This window comes from Poecile atricapillus, chromosome 5 (assembly GCF_030490865.1).
Source record: "Poecile atricapillus isolate bPoeAtr1 chromosome 5, bPoeAtr1.hap1, whole genome shotgun sequence".
Taxonomy (NCBI): Eukaryota; Metazoa; Chordata; class Aves; order Passeriformes; family Paridae; genus Poecile; species Poecile atricapillus.
The window spans coordinates 10,896,284-10,915,315 of record NC_081253.1 but is presented as its reverse complement, the minus strand read 5'-3'; the positions used below and the strand labels follow the sequence as shown (position 1 = coordinate 10,915,315).

General features: G+C 41.6%; 1 protein-coding gene across 1 annotated transcript in view; it reads right to left on the bottom strand.

Moving 5' to 3' along the window:
• Positions 1–19,032, bottom strand: part of SEMA5B (semaphorin 5B) — a 266,477-nt gene that overhangs the window by 159,845 nt on the left and 87,600 nt on the right. The window contains exon 3 of the mRNA XM_058840177.1: positions 16,487–16,567. The gene's annotated coding sequence lies outside the window, so the exon portion shown is untranslated. The remainder of the gene's footprint in view (positions 1–16,486; positions 16,568–19,032) is intronic.

The following is a 19,032-nucleotide window of genomic DNA, read 5'->3' as shown; positions in this document are numbered from 1 at the left end:
CTCGGGTCTGACTTGCAGGAAGGATACTTCAGGCTGATGTTGACATTTTATACATTGAGATGTTACAGCCAAGTTGTCTGTATCAATTCTGTCTTAATCCTCTCTTCGATAGGTGGGAATTAAGAAATTACAGGAAGTCAAGTGGTCTCAATCTCCCACATGGTCATTATATCAAAACTGAGTGATCACTCTGCTGACTCAAATACATGAGGAAAGAGCAAAATCACAGTCACTCAAATATAAAAAGAGCAGCTTAAAGTGAAAGCAGAATGGTTAATTAAGTAATGATGAATAAAGCACACCTATTTTTCATTTAAGTTCTACATAATTCAGATGCTCACAAGTCTTCACTGCTTCATAATAGACCATAAGAACTCATTAGCAAAGCTTATTTTAATTCTGAGAAAATAATTGCAATATTTGCCTATGGACTTGCATAAGTGATTTACTTAATTTATCCAGTTAAAATAAAGGATAAATGTAATGAAAATTGAGCATTTCCACTGCACTATTTAAATTTATCCTGACCTGCTCTGGTTCCACACTTGGCCAAGCCATTCTGGTCCAGCTATCTTCGCTTCCATCACTGCTCTGCTCTGTAACATCAGCATCCCCCTCCTAACATACCTGTATGCACAACATCAACATGCTTCAGGACATCAGCCAGCTCTGATGGCTTCGAGTCGGAGGAATCTCCTTTATGGCACCGTGTAACTTCTCACATCTTCCCTAAAGCATGTGACAATGGAAACTGCCACTGGCAAATGACTGCCAGCTTTATCTGCATCTGTCAAAAACCACTGCTTAAAATATGCACCCTTAATTGTTGAGCCAGTAGCCTTTGGAGTCCTGTCAGAATGTACCATCCACAAGAATGATATGGTGTGTCAAATAAGCAACAGTCTGCTGAATGAAAGTTATCTGCAGGGAGGTATTATAAGCTAGATACCAGACACAGCTACATTCACTTTTTCATCTGCACAGTATTTGCGTCATTCACAAACAAGGGCTTGGTGCTACACAACCAGAGTAACTCTGCAGAACAGATTTTGTCCTATTCTGCCCTGTGTATAATATGCAAAATTACCAGCCAGCTTCCTAACCCAGCCTCCTCAGTGCTACTGCATCCCTTTAAAAAGCAGGAGGAAAAATTGGTTTCTCCCCTACATAAAAGGAAGAGTTTGCAGTGGTCAGAGACAGAGAAAAAAATGTTTTAACCTGAAACTAGCTGGCTGTAGTGTGTGAACATTAATCAGAAATAAATAAGAAATATCAAGGTATGTATTGCACTGTTGGCCTGGACCATGCTCCAATGTTCATTACTGCCAAACCTACTCACTGAAGCAGGAAATGCCCCAAAGAGGAGGATCTCAGTGACAGAAGATGAAGTCAAGGCAACAAGGGTAAAAAACAAACATAAAGAAAATGCAAGAGTTTGAAAAACCTGGTTATTTACTCCTGGGAATATAGGGAGAAAGAAGCAGAGCACGCTCAGGGTCTGTGAAGAAAGAGCTTCAGTGACTTCCCCTTCCTTTCCAGTCATTCAGTCCTGACAGGCAGGGACAAATTGAATAAAAATCAAAACCACCAAAGGAAAAGGGGAACAACACTTTTCATTAACTTTCATAGCTGACAATGTGGTGGGAATCCCTGGAGAAGCGGTGCAGTGTGCGATAGCCTGGACACAGAGCTGCAGTCCATGCCCATAGACTGGTGAAAGTCATTTAGAGGCAGGACAGAGGAGGCAACCAGTTAAATGCAAAACCAAAAGATCAAACAAATAGGCAAGTCCTAGAATCTTAAAAATCAACCAGCTGTTTTATTGGGAATCAATCTTGCTCCCTTAGGAAAGAAATAAGATAATGGAAAGACTTAGATTCAGTAAAGAGTCCTTCACCTGAATTCTCTACAGAAGGGCAGCAGTGACTCGGAATAAAAATGGCTAAACCCAGGCTGAGACAGAATAAAGGCAGACAGCACATTTCTGTACTACCACTGAAATGAATAGTCTTAATTCATGTGATCAATTTGTCCGCCTCTCAGACACAGAATCTCTTTAATATCACTCTCTGTTTCAAATCAGATAATTTTCCTTCTTTCTTTGCAAAAATGCAGTTTCTACCTTTCTGCTGCTTGTCCCATCACTTTTCTAGGTCAATTCCTCCATATCACCACTCATCCTGATCTTCTCACAGCTTTCCATCCAACAGCAATATTGAACAAATGGTCCTTTGGAATTCACCATAAAACAATACAGCAAGCAAAACAGTGACTTCCTGATGTCTGAAGATACATCCTTCCTCTTTCCCTCTTCCCTCCCTGCTTCCACACTCTCTTCTATCTGTTGGATCCATACCACATGTCCACTTAATCCATCAGGTTGGAGAGTCCTGGTCTGTTTCACTCACTTACAGACAGACCTGGTGATAAACTTCACTTGTTTTCCTACAACTGAGGTCAGTAATTTCCCTCCTCAAGATCAAATCTGAAATGCAACTGAAGGCTGAAACAACACTCCTGAGTCTCCCTGATTAAGGTTTGTCCATGAGTAGCCAAGACCTCACTGTACATGATGCCCTACAAACACCCCCAGCCCAGCTCGACTTCAGGAGCAACAGCATCCATCAGAAATACATCAAAACTACTGGTATGTCCTAAAAGGGTCAAAGCAAAGATGATAAAGGGTTTATGCTCAAGATTCTCACATATTATTCTGGCTCTCCTTGCAGCAGGCATAAGTCAGGAGAGATCTCCTTCCAAGGCCTGATCTCATTAAACTGCAACAGAATTTCACTGAACATTCACTCAGTTTTCTGTGCTTTTTGCCCTTTTTGGCAGGAAAAGGTGCTTTTGATAGCTCATCTGTTTAACAAGGAAATTCCTCAGAGGGTCTTTGCTGAGAACATACAAAAATCCACTGACAGCTGCTGTGATGGTTGCTCATTTTTGGGTTAACACACAGTATTTAGACAGGAAGCAGTTGAGGAAAGGTACAATTTATTAAAAACAGGCTCAGTTCCAAAACTCACATTACGTTACAACAAATGGCACAGAGACAACACACTCCCACTGCAGCTACCTGCATGGACAGGCAACCCCAGATTCCCATGTTTGTGTGAGCCTGGTGCAGGAGCTGCAGTTACACCCAGGGAGAATAGGACCCACACCACTTGCAGTCCTTCAGAACTAGAACACTGCCATAAATTCCTTTCTTGAAAGACACGTCCTGCTTTTCCACATGGTGCAAAGTGAAGCCAAATTTTTGCATTTCTTTTTACATCTTTAAAGCAGCTGTCAGATAGAAAGCTCTCTCTCTGAATGACTCACATGGTCCCTTACACCACAGCATCAGTGTAACCCTAATTATCTTTACTGCATCTTCGGGAACGATCTCCTCCAACTTACAGGAGGGGAAACTGAGTCAGAAAGACACTCAGTGATTTTGCTTGGTGCTTCCCACTGTACAGCAGTGGTCACTCTGGCTCTTACAGAATCCCCCCAGACTTACCTCACTGAAAAACAGTGAGATAAGTGCACATTGTCTCATCCACTCCAGCACTGAGGTGGGGTTTTGCCCCCCTCCTCAGCCTGGTGGCTACAGCTCCCCTCCACCAGCAGCTTCTCCCCTTCTGCTCTTCTTCTACCCACAGGGAGACTGCATGGCTTTGGTGGGACAATTTCTATATGTTCCAAACCATGAACCCCATGGGGACTCAGAGTGAGAATGCTGTAAAATGCACATCTCCCTTCTGGCAGAGGAATCACCTGGTGTGCCCTGCCAGGCACGCTCACAACAACACAACGTTTGTGCTCCAGACAGACAGACTCCCATTCTCCTCAAGTACCCAGCAAAGAAAACCTCTGAAGCGGGTTCAGGAAGCACCTGATGTCGGCCTACACTAAACAGCAACAAAATGGTCACTTCCAGAAAATGGTTGCTATAAAAAAAGATGAGATTTTGCCATCCACTTCAGAAATTCCCACTACCAGGTGGTGACTATTTTACTCTCTTTACAAAAGCATAGATACTCCCACCTCCCCCTCTCCCTGCCCGTGTCAGCAGGCTCACTGGGATGTTTTCATGTACACCCACACTTGTTTTTCCTCACATGATTTTACAGAAACATTTTGGTTTGCTCTTTCCATACACTACATTCCAAAGCATTTCTGTCAACAAGGAGCTGCATCCCTGCCATAAGCTCACGTGTGTAGTCAACTGGTAGGCAACCATCAAATGCTACATACAGCCATAGCCTGTTGGCAAAGAAGAGCATCAGCACAAAGCAATGACACACTACAAGGACACAGACACACACGTGCCTCTCCTGCCCTACTGCAAAGGCTTTTTGCCCACTTGAAGCCCCACATAAGCCCCTGATGTATAAAATAGAGTATCAATGAAATTTCAAGAAGGTTCACACACAGATTTCCCCCCCCAGCAGTTTGGTGGTGCAGATCTTGGTGGAGCAGATCTTGGAGTAGCTGGCTGCTGTACCAGAAACACCATGGGTAATGGTAATTAACATTAACGTGTAGATGGAGGATCTGGGCACAGCTGACATGAAAGTCAGAGTTTCTGGGCATTTAGGAACTGCACTGAACACAAGAACTTCAGCAGGGTCACTGAACTATCCATAGGGAGAAGAGAAGCAGTGTGTGCCTGGAAGTGGTGGTATTTTGCATTTTTTCACAATTAGAAAATTCAGCAGTGGCTGAATGGATTTATATCTGAAGTACCAAAAAGAATATTTTTTCTGCCTCTAGAGAAAATAGCATCCCAAGCTCTAATTTTTATTAAAGCAACTGTAGAGAGCAGTCTAGAATGAAATTGCCATCTGAATCTTAATTATACCTTCACATTGAAACACTGTAGAGAATTACATGTAAGATTAAAAAAAGGAGTGATATTAACATATAATGAGCCTCATCAATTACTATGGATCAGGAAAAGTAGCCCTCATATTATTGAAATGGTTTAATTTGCATGACTGGATGATTCAGATTCTTCTTGGTCATTCATTCAAATCTCCCCAGAAGACATAGCCACCGAGAAATGTCCCGTAGCAGTCTTGGCCTCAAATAACTAAATTAAATACACTGTTAGTTACCCTCTCATTTTGCAGCAGGGAAATTGAAGAGCTCTCCTATGGCAAGTCCAGGGAGGAACACAGATCTTTAGCCATTACTGAGCTAATTGTATATGTATATAAAATTAGTATGATTTTTATAGTACAGCAGTATGTAAAATATTGCATATTTGAGTTTAAATTCTCATGGGAAGAGGCTCAGTTCCATGCTAGAAACAGGAAATATATTTTAACCCTAAAGCAAGGAATGGACTTAAGGATAAAGATCAGTGTTCCCATCATTTGAAGAGGAGCCCAATAACTAATAAAACATCCAGACAACAAATAAACTGTACTCAGAACTAAGGTTGTGTGTGCACTTGGGTTTAGTCCCAACTTAGCCACTGGAGACAAGTAGTTGAAAGATCTGGAAATACAGCAGCACATACAGGGGTGCCACATTGAGATGTTTCCTTCCGTTTTGTCAGTCTCGGATTTTCTTGGCCATCCTAGGGAGTTTTCCACAGCTATAACTGCATTGGTTTATGATGACAAACATCTGGATGATGAGCACAAAGATACAACTCAAGATCTGCTTGGCAATATTTTGGATACCACATTTATCCTCTCTACCTTAATATTCCTCCTCAAGAGTTATATTATTTCCCTGCTTTGCAAGGACATTGGGGCAATGCATTTAATCCTGTTGAACAGATTAAGATGTTGAATGAATATCGATCACTAAGCTCATTCTGACTTTAGTCCCATATATATACATAGGCCAGTCTTCAAAACACTTCTGATGATCAGCACTGACCGATTATATTTAATGAAAACTAGTTTAGAAACTCATTTGAGTCAGGTATCATTCATTCATTTCCAGATTCAATCAACAAAGGAGAGGGTGAAGTTTGTTTCCTTTTCTGCAGATTAAAGGCTGCTTTGAAAATTAATCACTTTCTGCTGTCATAAAGTCCTCCAAGAAGCAAACTGATGGATTGGCATCAGGTTACTCACAATAAACAGCTATCCACATGCCTGCAAGCTTGTAAAGATTAAGGATGGAAAAGGATTTTTTGAGGTACACAGAGATACCATCGTGAGTAATGACTTGAGGAAAACAAAGGCAAAATCTTAATTTGAAAATGCACTGCGGAGTGTTTATTAGAGAATGGAGCAGAGATAAACTTCCAAAGGAAGTTCTGAAAATTTCATCACTTCCAACTGGATAGAAATGAACCAGACAAAGCACCTGAGAACGTACTATCAAGTGCACTCATGTTTTGGCAGGCAGATCATTTAGGCAACTTAAAAAGCTCCTTTTCTATCTGATATTCCAGGAAGGTCCATAGCTTTTATAACAAACCCCTGGTACACCGAGGCCCTCAGTGAGCCTGGGCTGTTAGCAGGGAAGAGAAGAGGGGAGGAAGGACCAACATGTCCTTAGGACACAAACATTTTTCAGGAGCACAACCCAGCTATGCACCATGTCCCCCTCTTCTCCCAACCCCCGCCTCAGTCACCATGCACAGAAAAGAGCCTGCAGGCATTTACTGCCTCTAAAAAATCTCTATCTGACAGGTGACTGCCTGGCCGTGTCCTGGCTTTAAATCAAGAGAGATGGTAGGACATTCAAAACATCCCTTGTGGTCCATAGGCATCCTTGTGCTCCCACCAAGTCCCTGGTGTCCCAGCCATGCCCTTGTTGTGGGCAGCATGATAACAAAGAATGGATAATGACTCAAATTAGGAGGTGTGAATGTCATTCCACTCCCCCTGATCTCTTCCAGGTCACTATGAATGTGTTTGAAAACTACTGGCACAGCAATTTAACGATAATTCAGATTTAATTTGCACTCTGTCATCTCTGAGTTTTTTTCTATAGGCTTTAATAGTTTAATTTAACAGTCTTAAACACTGTCTATATTACCAAGACATAATGTGTATTTGATATTTGAGCAGCTGCATAGCACAAAATAATATTTCACATTTATATTGTGCCTTTCATGCTGAAGATGCTGAAAAATGCCTTGATTACTATATCCACAGAAGAATCAACTCATCCATCACTGAAATGCAGTCACTTCTAGGATGGAAACCTCATCAGTCTTTAATAATTTAGGCAAAATAGAGCAGAATATTCCACTCTATGAGGAGGCAAGTTGAGCAGGTTAAATTAAGTTATCCAAAACAGCAGTTGGGCAGGGCTGTCTCATGCGCTCAACCTCATGACAGGAAGTTTTTTATGACTCTCAGATATCTAATCAAAAGGCAGTACCTGCAAGAACAGCTTCCCTTACACCAGTGTGGTTTATTACCGCTCAAGGGAAGGAAGGCTATTGTCTGCTGCCTGCCTCGGCTCTGCCTCTCCCTCTGCCGCCTCCCCTCTAGGTCAGTAAGTCCCAATCTGATGCCAGTCAGAACTGACCCTTGAAAACATAAAGCAGCAGCGAAATGTTGGCCAAAGTTCCTCACTCCAGCACTGTCAAGGCCGGATCCTTCAAGCCAGTGAGAAAGCACCCACTGATGTTCCTGTGCTCTGAATCAGACGCTAACGAAGCCCATCCCTGCTCTGCCCTTCGGCCCCATGTTCCCATCAACAGCTGCCAAATTCCCAACTGAACAGGTGCCCCACGAGAGCAACTTTCATGTCCTGGTGAGTGCTCTGCTCAACCTTTCAACAATGGCAGAGAAGAGCTCTCTTACACACATAGACAGAAACCATCTGGTGATGAATTCGGCTCCCACTTCCTTCAGCTGCCCCACGACCCCTCCGCTGACCACAGCAAATCCATGGTGTTGCAGCCTCTTCCCAAGATGTCATGTTCTCCAGGCCCTTGTACCCATGGAATGTGGTACTTTCCCATGTAGTATCCCAACTCAAGCTTTGTCCCACTGGCACATTTTTGTGACAGTGATCCAGAGACAAAGTAAAGCAAAAGGGAAGTGGGTGGGTGGAGAACAAATGTGCCAAGCTTAATAAAGATTCTCTCTATTTCCATGAGCATAATCATCCACGTTCATGACTTATTAAAAGGCTTTCATTTATGAAGCCTTTAAAGCCCAGTTTAATAACCCGCAATCATTACTTGAATCACAAAATTTGCTTTTTATTATATTGTGTAAATGAAGCACTGTAGCATTTAATGTAAATTATTTTTCCCCTTCCTCTTTTATCAATGTTTTTAAAACCATTACGGTCAGGTGTTTTTCTCAACCTCCCCTAAAAATGCACTGCACAATATCTGTGGGCCCAAGGTAACACTGTTTCTGGGATTTGTGTACAGCAATGAAAGAACAAAGATAATAAACCAGCCTTTCAGGTGTGCTTGCTGCCTCTGAGGTTTTTAACTGTATTGTTCAGACCACTCACGCTCCCTAGGGAGAGGCTTTAGGTCCCCTTATATCCAGGAGACTAGAAAAGGAATTTGTTCATTATTAATACACTGTTTCCAGGAGACTCTTTTTTTTATTTTTTTTTTTTTTTAAATCAGAGTACAAATTCACAGTGGAATTTAGATATATGCAGACTGAGAACACAGCACTGTCCATGGGGTGGTCTGGAGTTATGGGTGAAGGCATGGTAACAAACCATCAGTAAGATTCTGCAGCTGAAGACTCGCCAAGAGTCACGGCCATTTCAGGCCAGGGAGAAAGACATTTGCCATTTAGGACTTCCCAGGGACTGTGCCTTACTGAGCTGCCAGGATGGCAGCAGGGACAGCCACCTGCCTGCCGAGATGGCACAGAAATACTTCTCAGCCCCAAGTGTAGTACAAGCTCTCCCAGAGTGTACAGGCACACCCTGAAACCAAATCATGCCTCTGCAGCCCCAGTGGGACCTATGGCAGCACATCTCATGTTCTTCATGAGGCCAGTCTTTCACAGAGACAAAATTAAAGCACTAAAACACCTGGAGTAAAACCAGAAGGGAAAAAGTAAAAAAACAGGAAGAAAATTAAGCACTGGAAACTGGTCAAAACTGCGAAGCTGAGAGATGTGGATCCAAAATTTGGAGCAATTCTAATCAGGGGTTTGGTACGGGCTCATCTGTAATTGAAATGAAGTAAAAATCTGCCTGAGACAGTCAACAATCTCAGCTGTTTCCGAGATCTGGCTTTCATTAATTTCATTAACATCTAAAATGCATTCTTATTGCTTGTTCTTATGCTGAGGAGTAAGTGAAAGAACAACACACCAGGAACCAGTTTATCTTTGTCTTTGCAGAGAAGCAGATGCAGTATCAGTCTCAGGGGCATGCAGACCCCTTGCATGGAAAATGACAGCAAAGAGTTGTGCAAGTGTGGAAATCTTTAGCTTGAAAAATAAATACATTGGAACTAGTACTTCAATCAGTCCCTCACGCACTTTGGGGAGCTGCACTGATATTATTAGTATTAATCAATGTGACAATTTCAAGCAACACTTTGCCAGCCTTGTTCCAGAGAAACAGTCAAAAAGTCAGAACTCCTATGGAGCCCTCCCAAGAACGTGTGATTTGTGAAGCCAGATCTGGGGATCCTGCAGAAGGCTCATCCCCTTCCTGATTCTCATGGAAGGATAAATACCACAGACCAAGTTCCTGGGCAGAGGGATGGATTAAACATGCTCTAGTTGGGTGTGTGTAAATGGCATTTCCAGGGTTAAAATGGCACTTCCACACTTCAATTCAGATTATAAGAACAGGGTGAAAATGGGAACTGGGAGGCTGGTTCTTCATGCCTCTGAAACAAAGCTGCAGCAGCTGATGAGACGAATTTCCCGTGTGCTCCCCACTGCTCTGCAGGTGCTAAACCATCAGCCTGTGTGGTGGAAGGGGCAGGGTGTGTCTGCAGCCTCAGCAGTCACAGTGAGAGCTGTGCCCACTCTCCAGCCCCGCCAGAAACCCCTGCACTCACAAACCAAATCCAGCAGTGCTCCTGGAAACACACCACTGCTTGGGAGGGGCAAGGAAACCACTTTCAGCCTATATAGATATCAGGGCACAGAAACTCTGGACAAACTTTGAATCAAATTTCCCTTGATCTAAACCATTTTGCCAGACTCCATCTCTCCTCTAGTGTGACTCAAGTCACCAACAGGGTATAGAGTGTGCTACAACATTTATGGGCCTCAGAGTCTATCCCCTGGCATTTAGAAATTCACGGCATAAATTAACCGTTCAGCTCTGTGATGATGCTGATTTGCTTCACTTGGCATAAGCAGATATTTTGCTACAAGAGAGATGATACTTTCTGAGACCTGTCATCCTTGGGTTTTCAAATCCACTGGCATGTTTAATAGCAAAAAATACGAAAGGCAAAAATAGTCTTGTACAGATAAAGACCGTGTCACAAATGACAATTCAGTTTAATTAAGCCAACTCACATATATTATATTCCACCCATAAAACTTAATATCAGCTAAAAATTCCCATCAAATGCAAATTTTCTTTAGTGATTTATTTATGCAATTGTGAGACAGAGAAAGCACACAAAGCAGAGGGAGCTGCAGGCTGAAGTAAACAGTGCTGTCAGAATATGCAAAACAAGGGAAGAACACAAAAAAAAAAGAGAGGGAGAAGGAAGGGACAAACATTCTCTGGCTGGAAAGTTATTGAGTGTTTGGAGCCAAAGGGGAGTGGAAAGCTTGGAAAGGAATTTCTACATGTAACCTACAGACTCTACCCTATTTCCATGCCCAGCATCTCTCTCATTTAGCTAACAAATGAAAAATCTTTTTGGGGGTAGACATAGGGTTAGATTTGTGGTTTGAAAGGTCATTGCCTAAAACCAGCACCGCAGCAGGCAGAAAGGAGCTTTGCAGTCGGTCGGCTTCGGCCTATCCCACCCTTTGAGGAGCGCTGGCAGTGAGGTAATCCCTGAGGAATGTGTGTGCGGTTGGATGGCTGTGAAAAGAGAGCGGTCAGCTACCAAAGCTCTCTGCTGAATATTCACGTCACACACACACAATCATTTTTCTTGTTAAGTATTGAGAAGAATGGGAACATTATAAATGCAGTATCTTCTCTGGCTTCAAGTTTAGCTCTTTAAAAAGCTCTCCCTCCCCGCTCCTCCACTCCACCAGCTGTGCTCCACCTCCATCCCCAAACCAAATCTGCACACATTGAACTTTAAAAGACATAAAAAAAACGGGGGAAAAAATAAATACAACTGAACTAAAGCTAAAGAGTAAGAAGTTTAAAAGGTGATGATGCAGAAAACTGTTACAAGTGTTTCAAGGTCACTTGTCTATCTAAAAACGACTCTTTATTGAACATATGGGGTTCCATGCCACATGACTGGGTTATTCCCATATCTATATTCAAGGCAACTGCTTTCCTCTCTACATGTTGAGGAGTCATTTTGCCAACAACAGATGAGTTTGCTTTGCCAGTGCCAAGTAGTATTGATAGTGCTGGCTGTTGACAATATCTTTATTTGCTTGAGGCACTTAGCAAGTTGTTGCAGGGAGATGGAGTAAGTGTTGATTGGGCCTCCCAGCCCAAAATCGAGAACATCATGGAAAGTTTCCCACTTATTTTGGTGAGTTTTTTATCAAACCCTAAGCAGGAAAAAATGCAATATAATGCTTTCAGTCACTTTTCTGATCACTTGCCAATAAGGCTAGACAGATAATCTTCCCTTTTTTCTTTTTTCTTTCCTTTCTTCTTGTTACAAATGGGCCTGCATTGGCATTTATCTGTCCATTTTCATATGTACTTGATCACTCTCCATTTAGTTCAGGGGGCTAGGGTTCACCGTTTGCCTGCACAGAAGCAAGATAACAGCACCTCACAGAAGTAATTTTCAAATTAATGGTATCTACAAAAAAAAGAGAATTAGACTAATCACATGCCTCATTTGAAAATATTTTTTTTTTCTGTTTTCTAAAAAAATAGTTGCAGATACTTTAACTCACGGGACTAGATTAAGTTTCTAGGTCAGTAAACTCCTGATTATGAGATGATTAGCTTGAATGGCACGTTTAAATGCCAGTCTCTTTTCTTGAAGGAAACAAACAGTTTAAGCATGCAATTCTTGACCTACTCTAGTACCTTTAAACTTACTATTTAACAAAACAAAAGAAAGAAGGGTGGTGAAAAGTTGCCAATGCACTTCAAAGCTTCTTCTATATTTGTGGGTAAGCTAAGTCCAAAAAGGATTAATGAATGTACTCAGAGAGATGAAAACTCGCTGGGAACAAACTTTCCAGAACTAAGCAGCAAAAGACTCAAACAGATGCTCTGTACCAGGGGCCAGAATGCAAATTTACTTCAAATGTATTACAAATTTTAGCCTTCAACTTCTAAGCATGCATATAGAAATGTCTTCACAGCTGTAACTAATTTCAGCACAGAGGTCTTTGACAACGTGGCACTAGGGAAGGTGCTGGATGGTGTCTGGTACTGTTTCTTTCCAGCTGAGGATTGCCCCATGGTGTAACTTCTATCCCTCAGGAGAGAACAACTCCACAGATACTAACAGACCAAGCCTTAAAATCCAATTGAAGTCCTCTGTGAAACCACATCTTAACACTATCCACAAGTATTTCTCAACAGGATGTGAAATGCCCATTTCATACAAGGAGGACCAGTTTTTCACTCTCCATTAATGAAGTTCATTAACTCACACAGACAAAATGTGCTTTCTGGGTTTCTATCTCTACCACCATGACTACAGCAAAGTTTCCTCATGCTTCACTTACAGAATGGTTGCCCCTCTTGGAATTTCTGCAAACAGTGCATCTCCCATGCAACATATTCAGGAAGCTGATTGTCTGCATGAAATCATTTCCATAATTTTGAAACTGTCCCAGTTCCACATGTTTGGAAGGAGAGAACCAGGGGCAATGATTAAAAAAATTACACTACTAAAAAGTTATTTTCCTTTCAACTATTGTATCAAGTTCATTAATACTTTCTGCAGTTGGTGGAATGATCCCCCATTAACATTTCAATTTATTATTGCTGCTCCATTAATGAGACCACAAAAAATGGAAATGAGGCCTATAAATATGCTAAGAGTTAAAGTCACGAATCGTAACAGCGTGCGCACTTTATGAGTAATGTTTCGGTACCACTGGCATTCAAAACAGCATGGAAGGATGGCTCTGCACAAGCATCTTAACAAACAACACCCCAAAAGGTCCAAACAGAAAACCACAATTCCTGAAACCACAGGTTAAAGTATCAGCAGAGTCAAACCAGTCTTAACCCCAGCTGCTGAGTTCCATGTGGTTCATTGTTAAAATGCTTTTGGAGAAGGATTCAGCAAAGGTCACTGGGACTGTTAAACTTCAACAAGTAAAACCTGCAGGAGGAAGGACTTGTGTCCATGTTCTTTGTTTAAAAAAACCTTTATTCCATGTTAAATATCTGCACACTGGCATCACATCCAGTACTGGGGGATATTGATCTCTTGACAGTGCATCACTTTTTCTTCCAGGAAAAAAGGCAGTCTACAAATAGAGAATTCCAGTCTTGGGAACCACATTAAGATTCATTTGTGAAATAAATTTATTGCCAGGTAGCCTTTTAGATCCATCAGGCTCCCACAGTTTCTCTGTTGATATTTTCTCCAACAAACAGTGAATATCCTCTGTGGGACAAGAAACATCCTTATGCAAATGGCATTACTGCAACTTGCATTTTCGATTATTAATATTCCACTTCCTATCTTACAAATGCTTTCAGAAAAGGAGGAAAGCAGAAGCTCATTCCACTGGGAACAAAACCAGAAAATGTGATACCTCAGTGAGTTAGGAAAGGAATGGTCCTTTCAGCACAGGGGTGTCATATCATGCTAGCAACATTTTTGTTTCTGCATTTCATTTGTCTCTACTGATTAAAAATTATCAATTCTCCCCCATTTTTTGAGCATAGCTGACAGCACTAGGCTTATGCTAAATGAAATGTGTAGCACTATCACTAGCACTATCATCTTGCAAGGAACAAACTTACAATTACTACATTAATTTTTCTCATTTATTCTCCAGGAATCTCAGATTTCACGACAGGGACTGGCTTTTCTCTGAGGTCCTGTGAAAAGATGTCAGTGAGAAGAGAACACTGCAGTCCATGCTGCTTTTAACCATTAACAGAAGAAATGTCCTAAATTAGCCACTTTGCCATGGCAGCAATAGTAGGTTTGGGAAAAAAACCCAGACACCTTCAGTAAGATGAAATAAAACAAAAACATGAAAAGCAAACTATTTAATGAGAGCACAGGCTATTTGAATAAATCTAGTTATTTGATAAGCAGACTGCCACTGGCAGCCTTTTATCATCTGTGAGAATGGATGATGGATCTTCTCTGTTTGCTTACAATTTCAGACCTTCCCCTTCTGATCAACATCAGCATTTTGCTCCAGTGCCTCTAAGGACATGAATTGCTAGCAACCAGCCAGATTCCACCTTTCAGGAAGACTAAAGACTGACAACACAGGCATGGCTCAGTGCTGTGTACATATGGCACACAGACTGGGTAGTTCAAGGCTGTTAAATGTTCAACCTCTTCTGAGTTTGCCTAAAGGGAATGAAAACGGCTCCTGCTGAGAGTGTATGCACATAAAGCTGTAACAAACATTTAATTTTAGCTTTTCTGAAACAGAATTAGGCTGTGCATTCTGCGCTGCCAGTTCCTATGCTGCTGCTCAGATGAGGTGGCTTTGGAGGGTTATTAATTCCCATATTAATGGTCAGCCTCCCCTACCATGCTGAAATATAGGCTCCTGAGTATGTTTCAATTTTACTTTCCCACACTTCTTTCAATTCTTCCATAATAAGCAGATAAAGTCATTATTTGCATGAAAAGGACTTCAGTCCAACACAGGCTCACAATACTTTATCTAGCTTTATGATTTAACTACACATTTTACCTTCTATGTAAAAAACCTTGTTCAGAAAAAAAAAAGCTAGAAAATAATTTTAAATGTACAGCAAGTTCCAGGGAAACTGCTGAAACAGCTACATCCTGTGTGCACTGTTTGTTTGTGCTGAACCAGTTAGCAGGAGAGAAAGGCTCAGACATGAGTTTTAAACTAGGCTGGTGAAAAATGTTTCACTCTCCAACAGAGCTGATTTGAAAGGATTATTTCTCTGCTACACTCTGAGAGAGCAATGCTGCCAGATGTCATGAATCTAAAATGCTTTATCTAAATCATAAGGTATCGCCTGAAATCATGTGTACTTTACATACCATGCAGCCTCTTTCTGTCCTTTTGCTGAAGTTTAGGTAAAAGCTTAGAAAGCTTACTACTGAAATGACCCCAGAAATTCTGTGGAGATTGAAACTGCTTGAACTGGAGCAAAGCAGAAGTTACTCCATCAAAGTCAGCTCTTTAGTACTGAAGTTTATTTCATTTATGCTGGCTAAGGATCAAACTCTACTATCTACAGATTGAAAGATGCTAAAAAAAGGGACTATTTTTATATACTCTACCAAATATAAAATATGTGAGTGAAACATAGGCAGAGATTCATCTCACCCTACTTTATTCACCTGAGCTTAGCTAGGCTGCAAGGCCTTTGTTCATCAGCAGGAGATCAGCAGTCCTGAAGGTCAGCTCTTGTCACCCAAGGGAAGGCCCTTCAGGTGAGTCACCCTCTGGAGATGCTCATCTCCTTCCTCCACTACACAACAAAATTGGATAATGACAGACTGTCCCAATCAGTTGTAACAAAAAAATCTGATAGCTATGCAAAATACTGCTCCTCTTCTTTTTCTCCCCCACTATTTTTGTGTGAATCCACTGACTTCCGTGAGGTTATTCACACTCAAATCCATCTAGTCATAAACTCTCCATAAAGCCATGTTCACCTGGTCTGAAAGCTGCTGAGGCCACTGATTTCAGTTGTCCTAACCTCTCTAGAAAAGGTGCCCAAAATGCAAGAGACTCACAGATCATCCTTTATATACAGCCTTTCATTCTTTTCATCCAGGTTTTACCTCAACAAGAAGTTTGGTTTGACACCATACAACTCTACCACAAAACAACTGAGAAATATAAAATACTGTAACAGCCCCTTACCACAGGATGAATTGTCCTGGATGTGAAGCAAAAGCAGATACTGTTCACACTTCACTGGATCACTTTACAGTGAATTTTGCTGAAGTTTTTGAGAGTTAATAAGCTGCCTGCTTCTCTTTCAGTGTTCAACAGTGCCAAGTCTGTATAGAGAGAGATACAGAAACAGTATCTGATCTAAAGCTAGAAACTAAAGAGCTTATTTCCCCTCATCTGGTGAAGAATCCAGTAAGCCTCTTAGGTATGTAGTTGAAACCACAGTAAGGATAGCATAACCCTTCCTAGAACTGAAGGATCAGGAAAAAAGTAAGAAACAAGAGGCAAACAAGTTGTTAAATAGAGTATACTTGGGGAGAGCTTTAATCAAAGGTGATGCATTGGGTAGGCCCTCCAGCAGACACCACAGTACTCACTTCACCCAGGGAACTGGGACTGTGCCTTGTCTTGGCTCAGTTGGGGCCAATTCCACCTTTGAGCACCTCTCTCTTCCCCATCTGCAAAATGGTGATAACTCCTTATGAATAAAAATCAGTATATGGGAGCTTAGCCTTATCCTTTATGTCTTCAGGCAGGCAACACCCTGGGGAAATCAGTGTGGGATTTTCCAGGCAAAAGGTTAGAGGGCAGAGCCCAAAGCTGTGGGACAAAGCCTGCATAAGGCAGAAGGGGTGACCTAAGTACCATGCCTCACATATCTCCTGAGTGGTGCAAGGTATTTCCCAAGTTTGTTGTTGCAAAGCAAAGCTGAGATATATTGCTCCTCTACAAACACAGACATTTCATCATAGGACATCAAAACAAGTTTTGCCTTTGTTTTGCCCTTCATAACTTAAAAAGGCGTCTCCTGAATAAACAAATTCCCTTCTTGTTTCATTGTCTCCAAACATGCTGCTTCCACCTGGAGCCAGCATCTGCAGGGACTATAATTTTGCTCCAATATGGTAAACGTCCTTTCTTCCCTTCCCCCTCCTCTCCTCTTTCCTACCTGGAGAATTCAGCTGCTTGCAGAAAAACTTGAAAAGAGAAAAATGGAATAAAATGTTGGCTTCTATGGCCCAGAAAAAAGAAATGAAAAAAAAAGTGAAACCTTATGCCTTGTCCCCAGTGGCTCAGAGACTTGGAGCCAAATCAAGGTCATGAAAACAGAATATTGCTCTTTGTTTACAATAAATAAATAAATAAAAGACTACTCACTCCTGCCCTTTGGGATATGTTTTCTAAGGAGGAAGAAATTCCCTGTGGAGTTTATTATGTGTGGAAGGGATGTGTGCCTCCTAGGGAAAAGCAGTGGGGATAGTTTTTCCCTTGGTGATTTCTTTCCTACTTTCCTATCACTTTTTTATTAATTTTTCTAAGTCTCACTCCCCTCCCTTCTGCAATAAGTGAAACCACACAAAGGAACATGCAGGTAATTCAGCCACTCAAAACTACACAGCATCTCCTTTCCTATATAAAATATCAGTGTGTGGCCTGGGTTTCATTTACAACTGTAAATGAAACAGGCCTACAACTGTGTTCATAATCCTCCTTAATTGAATTTCTGTGACAAAACCCAGACAAAATTATTACCCTCAAGTTAACAGTTTGCACGAAGTAGCCAAGGGTTCCTGGGAAGCTTTAAAACAAATGCAGGACAAAACTGGATACCACAAAGCAGCTATTTGGTGTTGGTACCATTCATTTGAAGCAGGGGAGGTTTCCCTGGAGGAACAAGGTCATTTTAATATGAAGGACAGGCCAGGAATTCAACACAGGCCAAAAAAGAAGTGAGAATTAAATAAACAGTGGATGAGCTTGGACATGCTGCTCACACCACAGCTACTGGAAGGAGGTGTTGGGCTGTCCTGGCTGTTTGAAGGGTAGCATCATTCACAACTTGGTGTAGCTCATGGGACAGTTTCACAAATACAGAAGGACTTTAAGCAACTGTTAGGTTTGTGTTGAAGTTCACACCCCATTGAAAGTGTATCTCCTTTAAAGTTCTCATGTAATAATTTCCTTCAACTAGATCATCAGTTCTATGGTAAACATGCAGAGCCTTAGTAATGATGTCAGGATGCTGGTAAAATATCTAAACTTACTTTTAAAATGTGAGAACCACTGCTAAATGAAAGCAGTGATGCAAAAAGGGCACTGTCCTGCAGGGCACTCCCACAGTTTGCAGGAGAAAAGAATGAAAGCCTTTCCTGTTACCAAAATTTAGTGTTTTTCTTTTAGATGATACAGATGTTTTCTTGACAAATTGGGCAAAAGTTGATGTGAACAGAGATGTCTGTTTGCAACAGCTAACTTTATGTGTCATTGCCATTTACTTGGACAAACCTTCTATATTTTACCCCAAAGTACCATGTTTAAGTCATCTCTGTATCAACTGGTAACTAAAGCAAACTAGCAAAGTTATTAGGGATCAAAGCAGGCTCTTTATGCTTCAGTTTACAGCGTTGATCAGAGCAGGGAAAACCATGTCATCCCAAGGCAGTGCCTGCCCGGGTTACCGCCCCATATGCTCATAGAAGTTAATATCCTTTGCATTTTAAGCAGAAGGCAAGGCTACGAGGGAATGGGGAAGGCTGAGGTAATGGAAATAGAAATCCTACAATTCCTCAGTATGCATCCATGTCTTGTGTGCTACCCAGCCCTCTTTGCAGGCAGAGTTGATGGAAATTTAGGGGTAGAGGAGGCTGGTGGGGCCTCATGTTAAAATTTCCTCCAAGTAAAATATTGCTATAGATGATTAAATGAGCATTCCTGTTCAGAGACAGGCAGGCAGAAACCAGAACTCATTTCCACAGACCTCTGTGCCACTGCAGGATAGTGGGTCTCTGTCCCCACCCTCACTTGCAAGGCACATCTGACATAATGAGGGACCTCCAAAGAGTTTCCAGGAGACATGACTGCTCCCAGAGATCCAGAGGGGTAACAACCAGGGGCTGTGCCAAACATTTCAGCAGTTGCATTA